At 46.7% G+C, this 12842-nt stretch overlaps 1 protein-coding gene across 17 annotated transcripts in view; it reads left to right on the top strand.

Annotated features, from left to right (window-relative positions):
- Positions 1 to 12842, top strand: part of Ppfia1 (PTPRF interacting protein alpha 1) — an 80785-nt gene that overhangs the window by 12279 nt on the left and 55664 nt on the right. The window contains exons 1-2 of one of the 17 annotated variants that reach the window (XM_040750771.1): positions 6215 to 6410; positions 6559 to 6640. The exons of 15 other annotated variants lie outside the window; for them this stretch is intronic. The gene's annotated coding sequence lies outside the window, so the exon portion shown is untranslated. Of the gene's footprint in view, positions 1 to 6214; positions 6641 to 12842 lie in introns of those variants that run through there. One more of the 17 variants, XM_040750766.1, reaches the window with a different exon arrangement.

Below are 12842 nucleotides of genomic sequence, written 5' to 3' on the forward strand. Positions count from 1 at the left end.
GTAAAGTTCAGTCACCTTGGCCATTTAGAGAGCTTTTGTCAGCCTAGGCTAATGAGACCTGTTTAAAAGTGAAACAAACAAAAACTACATACCCATGAATTAAATAGTTTCATTAATAGAAATAATTAGTAACCTTTTGAATGAAGGTTGAGTTTTGTTTTTCTTTGAGATAATTCTCTGGAGCCTATGAACTCTGTAGTTTAGTCTTCCAGCTTTAGCCTCCTGATTACTGTGGTTACAGGTGTACATCACTTACATCTGGCTAACTGAGGATTTCTTATCAATATTGGGAGAATTGAGAATAAATACATCTTAAAAATGTGCAATTAATGTAATAGATTTTTTTTAACCCCCATACTGTTTTTTGTTTTGTTTTGATTTTTGAGACAGGGTTTGTCTGTGTAACCGTCCTTCCTGGCTGTCCTGGAACTCACTCTGTAGATCAGGCCAGCCTTAAACTCACAGAGATCTGCCTGCCTCTGCCTTCCAAGTGCTGGGATTGAAGGTGTGAGCCACCATTGCCCAGCATCAAATACTGGGTTTTAAAGTAATTTGGTTTAGCATTGCCACACCAACAAAGTAATTACATATTTGATACATAGTTAAGTGTATTTATTATTTATTTAAAAATTATAGTTATTGATTGATTGGTTATGTGTATGAATCAGAGGACTGCTTTCTAGATTTAATTTTCTCCACCATGAGTTCTAGGGATCAGTTGCAGGTTATCACACTTGTCAGCAAGTACCTACCTGCTGAGCCATCGTCCCCAGCCCCATTTATTAATTTTTTTGTTTGTTTGTTTTTTGAGACAGGGTTTCACTATGTAGTCCTCGCTGTTGTGGGACTCACTGTGTAGAACAAGCTGGCCTTGAACTAACAGGGATCCACCTGCCTCTGCCTTCTGAGTGCTGGGGTTAAAGATGTGTACCACTACTCCTGGCTCCATTTACTAATTTATGATAGAGTCCTTCTGTGTTGCTTAGAGTTGCCTCAAACTTCTGAACACAAGATTCTCCTGTTTCTGTCTCCATATGTTGGAACTCCATATGTAGATCAGACTGCCTTTGGAATTCATAGAGATCTGGGTCTGTCTCCTAAATGCTATAATTAAAGGCATGTACCACCATACCTGGTCTTTATTTTTTTAATTACTATTTTTGCCTGGAACTAGATCCTCTGGGACTAGAGTTTCAGTCAGTTGTGAGATGCCATGTGGGTGCTGGGAATTGAACTCTGGTCCTCTGGAGGAACTGTCAGCGCTCTTAACTGCTGAGCCATCTCTCCAATCCCTTTAATTATTATTTTAAATTATGTATATATGTGTCTGTTGTGTAAATATGTGCATGCATCCAGGGCTCATAGAGGCCAGGGGAGTTGGATCCCTTGGAGCTGGAGCTACAGGTGTTTGTGAGCCACCTGATGTAGGTGCCAGGAATTGAATTCAGTGCATGCTTTTAATCACTCAGCCATCTCTCTAGCGCCTGTTATTTTATTTTATTTTTTGAGACAGGGTCTTTCTACATAGTTCTGGCTGTCCTGGGACTCACTATGTAGAACAGGCTGACCTCAAACTCAGAGAGATCTGCCTACTGAAAATGTGTGTCACCACACCTGGCACCATAATCTTAACATTTCTGTGTTCAAAATCTCAGTCTCTTTTGAGACATAAGCCAGTCGTTTAACATGAGCCTTTCTGAAATCAAGAAGTAAATGATGAAATGGATTTCTAGTATGCAGCAGTGCATGGTAAATATTCCTGGTCTAAAAGAGATGAACAAGGATGACAAGGAAGGGCCAGGCAGGCAAGCAGCAGGTCCTGCAGATCCATAGCGTTTGATAGACTCACGGCATCAGTAGCCTTGGTGACTGCCCCGCTTCTGCTGACGATAGCACTGTCTTGGTGAGCTGCATGTTGCCTGCAGCTTTCTCAGCAGATGTCCTGCAGTCCTGCTATCTCCAGCATCCTGGGATGTTCACTGCAATGCAGCCATCATCTTCACAGCTCCTCTTTGTGGGGGAATCTGATCCTGACACACACTACCTGGCCTTAGAGGCTTTGTAGAATTTGCTATAAGACTCTGTCTTAGTTAGAGTTTCTGTTGCTGAGCTAAAACAGCATGACCAAAAGCAACTTGGGAAGGAAGGGGTTCATTTCATCCAGGTAACAGTCCATCATGAAGAAGGAACTATCAGGGCAGGAACCTCAGGAACTGATGCAGAGACCATGGAGGAACACTATTTACTGACTTGCTTCTTATGGCTTACTCAGTCTGCTTTCTTTTCTTTTCTTTTTTTTTTTTTTTTTTGAGACAGGGTTTTTCATTAGTTTTGGAGGCTGCCTTGAAATTCACTCAGTAGACAATGCTGGCCTCGAACTCACAGAGATCTGCTGTCTCTGTTTCCCAAGTGCTGGGATTAAAGGCGTGCACCACCACCAGCCCAGGGGTGGCACCACCAATAATGGGTTAGGCCTTCCCACTTCAATCACTAATTAAGAAAGCCTTGGTGGTGGTGCACGCCTTTAATCCCAACACTTGGGAGGCAGAAGCAAGCGGATCTCTGTGAGTTCGAGACCAGCCTGATCTATAGAGTGAGTGCCAGGACAGCCAGGGCTGTTAAACAGAGAAACCTTGTCTCGAAAATTCAAAAACAAAACAAAACAAAAAAGAGAGAAAAGAAAATACCCTACAGGCTTGCCTGTAGCCTGATCTTATGGAGGCATTCTCTCAGTTGAGGCTTCCCCACTCTCAGATGACTCTAACTTGTATCAAATTGACAAAAACTAGCCAGCACAGCCTCCATGATCCCTCTTAGTTGTGTTTTTTATGTGTTTGCAAAACCATATGGATGATGGTGCCAAGTTGTGCTGCCAGATCTAAACATGGCCTGGCCCCTGCCGTTACGGCTGTAGTGACCTCTCTGCACCTTGGTAGCTGAACCTGCAAAAGCACTTCTTTGGGCTTGTTTTTGAGCAAGGAACCCCTTCACTTGCTTTATCAGCACAAGTTCTTTCATGTGAATCTTTTCACAAGCTGGAGCCTTTGATGAGTAGGTCTTGTTCTCAGGACACATTTGCTGTTTTCCCAGTGTAGAACGTGAGTTCCTTTTCAGTGGTGCTGATTTCTAAAGGTGACAGTTTTTCTCTGCACCTGCCTTGTCATAAGCTCAGTGCTGCCTTTTTTCAAATCTTTCTGTTGTCTGTCACTGCATAGCTGAGTAAGTCCAGTGAGCAGCAGTCATTGCACAGCATAAGTTGTGCTGTTTTAGAATTTCCTTATTCTTCTCTGAAACCTCATGAGCCAGGCCTCCTCTGTGTGTTTCTTTTAGCATTCTGGTCTTTCAAGCTCCTGTCAAAGTGGTCCCTTAAGCTCTGCTTACTCATCCCAGGGCCTCTCCAGCTACAGCCTCTGATTCTTTTCCATGCCTCACACAAACCAGTTCAAAAGGCCTAAGAACCACATGGTCAGGCCTAGCAGCAACAGTCCCCCTTGTTGTACTGATTTCCTGTACTAGTTACTTCTCTGGTTCCTGTGAGCAGGTACCTGACCAGAAGCAACTGAAGGGAAAGAGTGTTTATTTTTTGACTCACAGCTTGAGAAGATCCAGTCCTTACAGGCAGGGAAGGGTCATGATGAAGCCCGAGGCTGCTGGACACATTACACCCGTAAGTAGAAAGCAGGAGATGATGAATTCAGTTGGCTTCCTGCATTTTCCGTGTTTATTCAGTGTAGGACCATAGCTCACCACATGGAGCATCCCACATTCAGGACAAGTCTTCCTCCTTATTTTAACCTCTCAGAGGTGTGTCTGCCAGCCGACCAAATCCCATAGAGTTGACAGTCACATCTATCAGAGAGGCACAAGGTGGTACATGTCTGGCAATGCCCACTGAGCAGCCTTGTCTCACTGTTCTGGACAGGTGGCTATGGGTGCTGGTGGTGCTGGGTCCTGAGCAGTTAGTGGTAATGGGCCCTATGAAGTTCCAGCTTCAGAGATGTGTACAAAATGTTTCCACTTTGTGTTTTTTTTCCCCACCCACTATGGCTAAAAGCAAGGGTTTGGCTGAAGCTGGCAGGCTGCTCTTGGCAGGGGCGGTCCCTGTAGAGTTCATCTTTTTTTCTTTTCACAGAGTCTCATTCTTATTCTGAGGAGGAAATTTCATTTTGCTCTAAAAATAAATTTGGGAGCTTGAAGCATATCCTGCATTCCCATATTTTTCTGCTTTGCAGATGGGCTGATCACCCACTAGCCTGTGCAGTTTAAACCAGTGCCAGGGCTATGTAGACGTTGCTTTCAAGTGGTGGTGGTGGTGTGCTGCAGTCCAGTCACGCATAGGGAAACTAAAAGTGCTGTTTGCCAAGAGTCAGTATTCCTGAGCAGTTGATGTCTGGAACTCCCAAGCTTTCCTTTCCCTCCTTTTAGACTTAGTAGGACAAATGATGACAGAGGAAGTCCTTCAGTGCTGAATGGGTTGGGGTGTCAATTTGAGGAGTCTGGTGCAGCACTTCTTTTATGTATATTAAAATGCTAAGTTTGGTGACTGAACTGGAGGTCCAGTTGCTGGAGGGGCCTAAAGGCATTCTGTGTGGAGTTTTACTTTGCTGTTCTATGGCTCTGCCCTTAAACCTCTACCACAGCACTAAACTCATATCCAGAGAGACTGGACAAGCTGGGTTTTTGTTCCTTGTGTTATTTAAAGGAGTTTTATATAAATGCTTAAGTGCACATTCCTTTTAATGATGAGTGGAGAGTAATTGGTGTGCATAGTTTAAAAGTATCCTTTACCATGTCTCTCACCATTTCTGACCATCTCTAACATAACATCCCACCCTTCTCTTTTCCCCTGTGATACTTGGGTCAGGGAGGACAAGTGTGTCCTCAGGCAGGATGTCTGCCTCCTTATCTCCTATGTTAGGTCGTTCATTTCTGAGCTCTGGGTTCTCTTACCAGTATGTCATGGATAATGGTTTCTGGTTTCTACCTAGCAAGCACTTGTTGCTTGTCTGCTGTGAGTTCAGTACACCTTGTACTAGGTATGTGGGTACTGGGAAGATGGGGATGCATTGGTTGACAGCCAATGCCACTTAGCCTCTGATGCTCATAATGGGGCTCTAACAGGCTGATGGCACCACATCACAGACGAGGACACTGCCCAGTGAGGCCTGGTCACCAGCTTAGGGTTCTGCAGGCACCGAGTGATGACATACATCTGAACCCAGCAGGAAGCCTGGCTCCAAAGTTCTCTGACTGGGAAAAGATTGGGTGCACAGCAGTACTCCTCAGTTCTCTCCAGTCTATTGTACTGGATTGCCCTGCTGCTTCTGTGGCAGAGGATCTTCAGCTGTTCTTCTTTCTATACAACTGTTCTTCATTCCCACTGAGCCAGAACCTGAGGTGGAGCCAGGCACTGAGTAATCCAGTGCCTCATGCTGAGTGTAGTGTGGGACACATGGTGGGCACACAGTGCATCGTGGGCACACGACACAAGTGTCACGAGCTGATGAGCTGATTTCCTGATGTCTGAAGTTGGTTTCTCTTATGCCCAGAATCTTGAAAATCCTGTTCTTGGATGTCTCCTCTTGTCTGCAGCTCCTACGCTCAGTTTACCTGAGGCATTTGGCTTCATGTTTTTCCCAGCACAAGACAAAGGGACTCAAGTGTGTCATGTGTGAAACATGTGTCACTAATTTTAAAAATTATTTATTTTATGTATGTGAGTGTTTTTTCCTGCATGTATGAATGTATATCATGTATACATTACCTGTGGAGGCCAGAAGGTGTCCGATTCTCCCAGGACTGGAGTTACAATATATTGTGAGTTTTAAATTTAGTGTGTATGTGTTGTGTGTGTGTGTACATGTGTATGATGAATGTATGTGTGTACACATGTCTATGCTGAGTGTGTGTGTGTGTGTGTGCATGTATATGCTGTAGAATAAGTGTGGAGGTCAGAGGACAGCTTGCTGTAGTCAGTTTTTTCCTTTTACCATGTGGGTTCTAGGCTTGTTGGCAAGTGCCTTTCTATAGCTGCTGAGCTACCCTGCCTGCCCATGGCCAATTTTAAAATTAACCCATATTGTGTATATGCTATATGATTATGCATTTGGTATAATATAGAATTATTAATATAATAATTAGTCTATGATATGTTTATAAATGAGCATAGTGCATTTTGTTCATATTTGCTCCATTGCCATTTCTCACTCTCCTCCCCTTCTTTCCAGCCAGTGCCTCTGCTTTCTAACTGCCATCTTGTTTCACATCAGTCAGCTCTTTGTTCCTGGTGATTGAATGCATTGACTGCAACTGTGACACATTTTGAGATAACTGAAATTGCTGGGACAACAGAGAAAGTAGAAATGATGTTTGAGAATGTCATGTCAGCCTGCCGTGGCTTGTGTGTCATGGTGAGCATACTTCTCCCTCATTTCTCCCTTCACTGAGCTTGTGCTATACAGTCTGGCAGAGTGGGAAGCACATGGTCGCTCACTAGAGAGGTGGCTTTGGCTCTGCTGTGTCCTGTAACTTCTTGGGCCTATGGTTTTTTCTCTGCAGCATAGGAGGTTATGATCCTGCAGATCAAAGTGAGAGGCACATCTTCTGGGGTCTTTGCAGAGAAGACTGACACCAGTTTCAGGTGAGATGTGCTGTGAGGGTGGCCCTAGGAGTGCCCGTGGAAGCCTGAGAGCGGGATGGACCTTAGCACTCTCTCCTTAGTGTTGTCTGCACAGTACTTCACTCAGTTAGTGGTGGGGACTGTGTTTCAGAAGCCACCATGGAAGGCAAGTGATTGAAGGTGAGTGAGGTGAAGGTTGGTCAGGCCAGGTGGAAGGGACACCCGCAGACACCCTCCTATAGTGTTGAGGCCTTTCCTCCTGTAGGTACAACAGGGTTGCATCCCTGTCTTGAGTGTAGGAAAGGATCTTTGAGACACAGGAAGTTGGTGAGTCTTCTGATTGTGTTGGTTTTGTGTCTTATGGAGGATTGTCTGTTAGTGCTGTCTGTTTCGAGGCTTTGCAAGTGTGTGGGTCTGGAATGTTGCTCTGTTTCTGCTCTTTGCTGTGAACTTTTCCTTAGGTTGTGGGGACAGCAGCGTGATATATTCAACACAGACCCTGGTGTTTATACTCAGTCCACAGATGGGAGCCATGAGCTACCTTGTTCTTGGGGTCACCAAAGTGGACCACAGTGAAGAAGGTGTTTCATTGAGATTCCAGAAGACCATTGAGGGAAGTGGAAGATGAGGGAAAACCGTTGAACACTATGGAGTGTTGAACATCTGCAGCTCCAGCCCCTCATCTGGTGTGCCATAGTGTGGGTGCTGCTGGAGGCGGTGTAGAGAGGCGCAAGTTCTCAGGGGAGTGTCCAAAATCCTTACAGACAGCCAGTGGAGAGTGTGCAGACAGCAGTTACCTGAAGGACCTTGAGGAGGACCAGACAGGCTCCTTACAGACAGCCAGTGGAGAGTGTGCAGACAGCAGTTACCTGAAGGACCTTGAGGAGGACCAGACAGGCTCCTTACAGACAGCCAGTGGAGAGTGTGCAGACAGCAGTTACCTGAAGGACCTTGAGGAGGACCAGAGCCTGTGAAGGAAAACAGTGAGCCATGTGGCTCTGTAGCTCTGTGAAGGGCTTGGAGATGGTGCTGATCTGGAACCTGAGCCCTGTGTTGCCAGGGACACTGCTAGGTGCCTGGGTCCAGTAGCTACCTCTGTAGGAACCTTCCTTCCCTTCAGCAGTGAGGGTGACCAACTTGTGCTGCAGAAGTTGGGAGAGCACATGATTGAAGTAGTAGCTATTCCTCAGGACCACATGCTGCTCCTTAGAGGTGGACCATATTTAGAAATGGGGCTCAGAAACAGGTGGTGGTGGTGCAGCCGGGCAGTGGTGGTGCACACCTTTAATCCCAGCACTTGGGAGGCAAAGGCAGGCAGATCTCTGTGAGTTTGAGGCCAACCTGGTCTACAAAGCAAGTTCCAGGATGGGGGAGAGAGAGAGAGAGAGAGAGAGAGAGAGAGAGAGGGAGGGAGGGAGGGAGGGAGGGAGGGAGGGAGGGAGGGAGGGAGGGAGGGAGGGAGGGAGGGAGGGAGGGAGGGAGGGAGGGAGGGAGAAGAGAGAGAGGGAGGGAGAAGAGAGAGAGGGAGGGAGAGAAAAGAGAGAGAGGGAGGGAGAGGGAGAAAGAGAGGGAGAGGAAGGGGAGACGGGGAGAGAGAGAGAGAGAGAGAGAAAAGAGAGAGAGGGAGGGAGAGGGAGAAAGAGAGGGAGAGGAAGGGGAGACGGGGAGAGAGAGAGAGAGAGAGAGAGAGAGAGAGAGAGAGAGAGAGAGAGAGAGAGAGAGAGAGAGAGAGAGAGAGAGAGAGAAATGATGCCCAGGTATCACAAGCCAAAACACAGCACACAGCAGCAGCCTGGCTGAACTGTAACAGGCCTGCAAATCTGTGGAGAGTGGATCAGCATGCTTCACCCAGTGGTGAACCCCACCTCTTAACTGGGGGTTGTCAGGAAACTTGTCAAGGGGCGCTGTCCCCAGTGGACTGCCATCTTTCCCAGAGTTCTGCCATGTCACTTTCCTTGTTACTTTGACTCCTGTGTGTGATAGTTTTTTTTTCACAGACAGCTTGGACTTCTGTGTGGCCACACTGGTGGTGACTAGAATACAGTCATTAGACTGGAGAGAATGTACATTCCATTTTTTTTCTTGTGCAAATCATAGAAATACTTGTTCCAAAAAAGTTGAGCAGTGAATAAAGCACCTTTTGGAAAGCACATTCCAGTGGGCAGCCCTGTGTGCTTCCCTCTGTGGAGCTGCATTCCTCTGTGCAGGGCCATCTGTGAAGAGCCAGGTGCTGGTAGGAGATGGTTATCCTAACGTGTATCTACTCTGCCTGGGCAGTAGACATTAGAACGGTTGATGACCCTGGCCTGGACACTGCTGGTGCAGGGCAGAACCTCTGGGGTATGAGTAGGCAACTTGCTTTCTTCATGTAGAGGCCATTCTTTTCTATACTTTGAGACACTGGCGTAGTCCTTAGTTGTAAGATAACCCCAGAGACTGTAAATGTTTCAGTCTACTGCATAAGGGGGTCATGACACATAACACTGAGCTAAAGACTGCCAGCTTTTTGAGAACAAGGGTTTAGAATTGTTCTTTCTTCTCACAACCATCAGTTTTACCACTGCTATTCATTTAAAGATATGGGCTCGCTGGGTGGTGGTGTATGCTTTTAATCCCAGAACTTAGGAAGCAGAGGCAGGCGGATTTCTTGAGTTAGAGGCCAGCCTGGTCTGTAGTGAGATATCCACCCGCCCATACCTGTAGCACTGACCACGCCCAAATGGGCATGGTCACAGGTGAGAATATGCCAGAGGGAGGACTAGCTCTCTCTTGCTTCTGGTGGGGTCACGGAGAACAGCTTGGGTGGATCCTTGGAGCCGGAACCTGCAGGGGTCACCTGCCTCTTGTGTAAGTGCATTCTCCCTGAATAAACTTCACTTAACCTGTGTAGTGAATCTTTGTGGGTCTACAGAGTGAGTTCCAGGATAGCCAGGGCTATTACAGAGAAACCCTGTCTCAGAAAACCAAAACAAAAAAGCATGTGGGCTTTGGATAGGCCTCTAATCAGTGACAGCCTCAAAGTAAGATAGACAGGAGCAGAGGAGCTGGTGTCGTCATCCATGACTCCCTGCTGTACAGGGAGCACAGCAACTCCAGGGTTTTATCCACTTAAGGAAAAACTCTTTTGAAAGACTTGAGGGATATGTTGGGGAAATAAGTCAGTTGGTAAAATGTTTGCCTTGAAATTATGAGGATGAACTGAGTTCAGTTCCCAGAATCCATATAAAAAAGCTGAGTGTTGATCTAGAGAGAGGACTGTTCTAAAGGATCCAGGTTCAGTTCCCAGCACCCACTTGACAGCTCACAAGAATCTGTAACTCCAGTGCCAGGGATTCTTCATAGATATACATGTAGACAAAACACTTTTATGAAGTTAATGATAGTAAAAACAAAAACTGAATGTGATTTAATCCCATCTCCAAGGAAGTGGAGATAGGTGAAACCCTGGGTTTTGCTAGCCAACCATCCTAACCTAGAGTTCCAGGCCAGGGAGAGATACTGTCTCAAAAAAAAAAAAAACAAGATTGGCAGCTCCTGAGGAGTGACGCCAAAGATTGACCCCTGCCCTCCACATTGTACACACATGTATGTGTACTCCCTATGCACCCACGCACAATATGCATTACAAAGTAATATAAATTGCAGCACTCAGAAGCCTTCAGAGGGAGGATCAGTATGTTCCAGAGCAATGTAAGCTACATAGTAAAACCTTGTCTCAAGCCAACAAATGCAAAGCTTTCCTTCCTTCCTTTCTCCTTGCACCCCCCTCCCCTTTTGAAACAGGGTCTCATGAAACCCAGGCTAGCCTCAAACCTTGAACTCCCAATCCTCTTCCTTCTGCTTCCTCACTGCTGCCACCATGCCTGGTTTCTGTAGAACTGGGGTGGAGCCAGGGCATGCTAGGCAAACTTCCCCGACCTCTCATTCTTGAGTTTATGTTCTGTTGTCCAGCTTAATGGTACCACAAAGTGGGAAGAAATCTTAAGTCAGTTGTCTTTGATTACATTTGTGCCCCATTCCTTTCATGGTGCTGCTTGTTAAATTATGGGATAAGACCATGTGATCTAGCATGCTTGTCAAGCTGACTTACAGAGCCAGCACCTTAGAGGTTCAGGATGAGCCTGTCACAGTGGCATCTGCTGTCAGAGGTAAAATGGATGATTAGGCCCATACATAGACACTTAGACTTTGCTAGGTGCTTAGCTAGAGTTAGGCTTGCAGAAGCCTTTTTTGGGGTGGATGTTGGTGCTTCTGTAGCTACAAGTAAACCCCATATCACCTAAGTGTCTCACAGATAGACACTGAAGAGGTCAGTGCATGAGCTGAGGGTCAGGTTGTGGGCAAGGGTGGAGTGGGAACTGTGGTTCCCTGGAAGTGGGTACAGGGAAGCTTTGGGGGGGGGCTAAGGGAGAAACAGCAGAGACCTGGAGTTCTCTCAAGAGGCTGGTCTCTCCCAGGGCTCTAGCAGGCCCTCTGAGAACTTGTGTGGGAGGGTTGTGATGGGCAGTTTGCACAAGCAGAGAGGTGCCTGTGTGTAGTGGGGCTGGGAGACTGGGTGTGTCCAGACTCTTCCTGACTTGACAATAGCTCTTTCTTCTTATCTTTCCCACCGATCACTTATGTCTTTTCCGGTAGGCAGTCATTCTTGTTAGGAAAACTTCATGAACGAGTGAGTACCCAGGGCCTTCCAAGTTCAGTTACACTATTTTGTGCAGCTTGAGCTTGTGAACATGAACACTGGAGCATTTGTGTTTCCTGCGCCATCAGCAGAAGGCCAGGAAATCCTGTAATGCAGCTGGCCATACTGGAGTGCACATGTTCCTCAGTGCCAGAACAGTCTAGCAAGACACTTTTCATTTCTGGTTTCTCACCTAGACCTTCCATTCATTCTGGAACACTTTCTCTGACCCAGTGCATCCAGTGGCATCCCTGATGTGAGCAGAAATGTTGACCCTATGCTCTTGCCTGCCAGCAGCTGAGACTGAGGTGTGTCATCAGTGTCTTCAGCATATGTTGCAATGTTGATCATCATGTCCTATATCCTCTTGGGGCTTCATGGCAGCTTTAAATACCTCCTCCCCCCCCCCCCCCCCGCAATGCAGTATCTGTCTTCAGGGTGAGCCTAGCAGGAAGACATCCAAAGCCGACTCCTATAGCAGTGCAGTTGCTCAGTGCAGGATGTCAAATTTGTCTTCAGAGCCACTTGTGTGTTCCTGCCCCTAATGCACAGCCTTGGGAAATGGTGTCACAGTATTCAGTATCTGGATGTTTCCTGAGACCTGCTAGCCTGTAAATATGAACTGGTTCTCAGTTGGTGACAAATATGAGACTGTGACAAGAATTATGTGTTTGGTCTTTGCCCTGGCCCATACCTTTTCATTCCTTGGATTCTCTAGAGTGGCAGGAACATTCTTTGTGGGTCACAATTGATTCTGGGTGCCCATGTTGTGTCATGTTGGGACTGGGTACCAGGAAGTTCAAGATAGCCTCAAGGATTCGGGGGAATCTCAATCCCACCCCTCCCTTGACCTCTAGGGATGTGAGATTGACTAGAGGATGTGATGGCATTAGCCTGCTTGAACCTTTACACCTCAATAAAAAGAAAAAGACAGGAACTGGTGTGGTGGCACATACCTTTCATCCCAGCACTCAGGAGGAAGAGGCAGGCAGATCTCTAAATTCAAGGCCAACCTGATCTACAAATGGATTTCCAGGACATCTAGAGCTACACAGATAAACCCTATCTAGAAAAACAAAACAAACAAGTAAAAGACAGGGTACAAGTATCCAGATAGCTTACCATGGGAGATGCCAGAGGGCAGTGGGCCTGAAGGGACATGGAGGTACCTTCTCCCACTTGCCTTGTTCTTGAGGCACTCTGGTCTGGTCATCATGGCCTTTATAATACAGTAGTGGGCAGGTGTAAGTCAGCACTCCCCTTGAGTTCTTTGGGCTACTCCAGCAAGTGACCCAGACCCAAGGAGGGGCCTGCAGGAAAGCTCATCATATAGGTCACAACCTGGAGTATGATGCCACCTTCAGAGGGCTAGGATATGCAGTCTTGTGGGGTGGAGCCCACCTGTGGGATCTGACGTTGTCTCTGGGTAGACCATGCAGAGTCAAATGGAATTGGGAACTCAGTCAGTATGTGTTGGAGAAACGCACTGTGTGTGAATACTCCCCTGCCTGCTGTGGGAAGTATTGAGTGGTGTGTGTGTGTGTG

The sequence above is a fragment of the Mesocricetus auratus genome, unplaced genomic scaffold, assembly GCF_017639785.1.
Source record: "Mesocricetus auratus isolate SY011 unplaced genomic scaffold, BCM_Maur_2.0 Super-Scaffold_4256, whole genome shotgun sequence".
Classification (NCBI taxonomy): Eukaryota; Metazoa; Chordata; class Mammalia; order Rodentia; family Cricetidae; genus Mesocricetus; species Mesocricetus auratus.